The following is a 3,545-nucleotide window of genomic DNA, read 5'->3' as shown; positions in this document are numbered from 1 at the left end:
TCACTAAATTCCTTTTCCAGAGTGGCACTTTTTGTAAAAAGTGACCAGTCGGCGAGCTGAATTTTCCAGCGCCGTGGCCTTGTGGGGATGATTGGAGTGGACGATGAGAGCCTGATGACGGTAGGTAAGTGATCGCTGCCCATGGGGTCATTTAAAACATCCCATTTAAAATCGTTAAAAAGTAATGGTGATGCGAAAGCTAAATCGAGAGAGCTGATTTTTTCTGAGCTTGGACAGCAATATGTGGCTTTTCCCGTATTTAAAAGACAGATATTATTTGAGAGGATAAAATCTTCGATTATTTGGCCCCTCGAGTCACAGCGTTCGCTTCCCCAGAACGGTGAGTGAGCATTAAAATCGCCAACTACCAGGAATGGCTCCGGTAGTTCATTTATCAAGCCTTCTAAATCTTGTATTGTTAATGTCATGTGCGGGGGAAGATATAGAGAACATATAGTTATGGTTTTGTAGCTCACGACGCTAACCGCAACCGCTTCCAGTTTTGTGTTAAGATTGATTTTTTTAGCAGGGACGCCGCTCTGAGTGACGATTGCGACGCCTCCTGAGAGTCTGTTAGCATGCTCGCGATCACGTCGGAATGTTTGATAATGTCTCAGGATATTCGTATGTTGTGGACCGAGGTTGGTTTCCTGAAGACATAAAGCTACAGGAAACATTGAGCCAAGAAAATGTGTGATATCATTGTAATTCCTGAGCAATCCTCTACAGTTCCATTGAAGTAGGAAAGTCATGTTTATATTTTTGAGTGAGGATTGAAGGGATTTACTTGTTTTCTGGGCCCGTTATTGGGGTCCTGTCTATTCTTCGCTCAAGAGAGCGGTTCCGCCGCTGCAAAGCGGGCGGATCGGGAGTTACCTCCATCACCTCACTAGAGGTGCTGGTGGACCGCGGGGAAGCCGCGGATGTGTTAGTGTCAGGCCTCCCCCGACGGGGGGAAGTCCTGCTGGGTGCCGACCCGTGAGCCGGCGCTCCCTGCTTTGGGGATGGCAGAGCAGCATTCGCTGTCTCTGCCTGGGGCGCAGATGGCTCTGCCATAGCCTCGGTGGAAGTGGCCTGGGCAGATGCCGGAGTGCTGTGTGGTGTGCCGCCCCTGCGCACCACATCAGCAAAGTTTGTTTTTGTGGAAAAGTTGAAGCTGTTCTTTGCGTAAAAGAGTCTTCGCGCTTCCTTAAATGTGATGTTCTGTTTGGTTTTCATTGTAACGATTTCTTTCTCATTTTTCCACGAGGGACACGACCTTGAATAGGCGGGATGATCGCCTTCACAGTTTGCGCAGCGAAGTGCTGCTCCTTGACAGTTGTCGGAAGCGTGTTCTTTTGAGGCACATTTAGCGCAAGTTTCGCGGCCACGGCAGCTTTGAGATTCATGACCGTACCTCTGACATTTGAAACACCGGCGTGGATTTGGGATATAATGCCTGACATTTATTTTGAGGTAGCCTGCTTCTATGGATTCTGGGAGTGTGCTCGAGTTGAAAGTCAGTACTAAGTGCTTTGTAGGTATCTCTTTGTTGTCTTTCCTTATTTTGATTCGATATACACTTACAACATTCTGTTCTCTGAGGCCATCAAGCATTTCTTCCTCGGTCAAGTCAATGAAATCTGATTCAGATATCACACCACGGACGGTGTTGAGAGATCGGTGTGCTGAGATTGATACAGGGATTTCCCCGATGGATACTAGGTTGGAAAGTTTTGTATATTGGGCAATGTCTCTGAGTTCAAGGAGCAGGTCACCACTAGGCATTTTAGAGACTTTGTACCCGGGACCCAAGGCATCAGTTAGACTTTTTGACACTAAGAAAGGGGACATCATTCTTGCGGTTTTTTCCGTTTCTTCACAATGAAGAACGTGGAACTTTGGAAATGATTTTGATTTTTGGAAAAACTCTGCGGTTGCTTCGTTCCGCCCTCTTTTGTGAGGGCGATCTGGTTTGGAAAAAGGGGGAGCCATGAAAAATATGTGTTGTTCGGCGATGGTGCCAGCCACCCACCATGGAGCCCAACGAGGGGACGCGACAGGAACTCGCAAGCGAGCCCTGCCCACGCCAGCTGTACACCTTAACTATAACCTAATATGACTCAACTCGGGATAGTTGGTCACACACGGTTAACCCTCGCCGCCAGGAAAAAGAGGAAAAAACAAAGAAAATAGGAGGAGACAGGACAGTTGTAAGAAAGAGAGAGGAAAGTGAAAGATAGAGGGGAGGAGAGGAAAAGGCGACTGCCGATTTCCCCCGGTCGGGTCAGGCCGGAGGTGCCGTCTACAGGAAGCTGGGGCCAAAGTGGTGTGTTGCCTCCGCCGAGGGGCCTTAAGGGTCCAAACGCTCGGCATCGGCTCAACCACCAGGATCCCCTTTTCCCCGGACACGGCGATGCCACGCACGGCTAAGCGCGGAAGCTCGGGTCCGTGGTGACGCATTGTTCACCATCATCCCCCTGCGGGGATGTCCCTGCGGATGCTCGGGTTAACCCCGTGGTGTCACCACTCACCAACGTCTGCATGCTGCAGACGCCTCCCTGCGGGGAAGGATCATCAAATAAAAAATACGGAAAGGCACAAATATGTTCAAGATCATTTTAACAAATGCGAAGTCAAAAGGTAAAAAACAAATTGCAGATTGTACTCTACTGAAATTTAAAATTAAAGCAACGCCGTCAAAGAGATTTTGAAAACCATTAATCCAAGGAAGGCAACCGTTGCGTCTTATGAACTGCAAACAACGTAGGTCAACTATATGGATTACTACTTGCGGGCATCTAAGTAGCGAGGTAACTTCGTGGACAATTTTGTATCCCGTAGCCAGAGGTTTGGATTTTATATTTGCCGCAGTCTGTTAATGCAGCGCAGTTTAAGAAAAGTATTTCATCATAATTATACATACTCTCAGTTTTTTTTGAAACCTTCAATTCTAATTGCTGGTGTCATTAATTTTTCGGAGTGCAGCGTGGTGCGTACGAGGCTTTTACGTGCCAACGCAAAGCTCCTTAGCAGTCCCTGTCACAAATTCACCTCATCGAAATTTCCAGAAGCCGCACCACACAACCGGCTATTCGTTAACCAAAGGTGGCAGAAAAGTCGCAGGACACGCACGCATGCAGATGTCCGTGACTCACTGCTAGCCAGCCTTCCTGGATAAGGAAAACGTTATCAAGAGGGTGCAGCAATTGTAATCCTTATCTGACGTGACATTTCGGACATCCCATTTCCGGAAATCTTGCCGCGGTTCTCTTATTGGACAAAACCGGACACACCCCTTTCCCTCATTCGCACTGAAAAACCGGGCGCGTTCCCTAAAGCTCATTCGCTCTGGTGAAGGCCGTGGTGCTTGCTTTGCGTTTGTGCTGCTCCAGTGAACCACCATTTCCTAGCCATGGACGCCGACGCCCGCCGAGTCCTGGCTGCTTCCTGCAGGAAGCTGAACGGGATGCGATCGCGCCGAAGAGACGTGAGGCTCATCGTGGAGATTTTCGTACAACTTATGGTGCGAAAAGCCGAGAGTCTTTTGAAGATGCAGTCCGGGG

General features: G+C 48.6%; 1 pseudogene; it reads right to left on the bottom strand.

Moving 5' to 3' along the window:
* Positions 1-241: 241 nt before the first annotated feature.
* LOC149361837 (uncharacterized) lies at positions 242-1,989 on the bottom strand (annotated as a pseudogene).
* Between the last annotated feature and the right edge of the window lie 1,556 nt (positions 1,990-3,545).

The sequence above is a fragment of the Amblyomma mixtum genome, chromosome 2 (genome assembly GCF_055824585.1).
Source record: "Amblyomma mixtum isolate Tamu chromosome 2, ASM5582458v1, whole genome shotgun sequence".
Classification (NCBI taxonomy): Eukaryota; Metazoa; Arthropoda; class Arachnida; order Ixodida; family Ixodidae; genus Amblyomma; species Amblyomma mixtum.
Note: the sequence above shows the minus strand (reverse complement) of the source record. Positions and strands in the feature narration are given on the sequence as shown.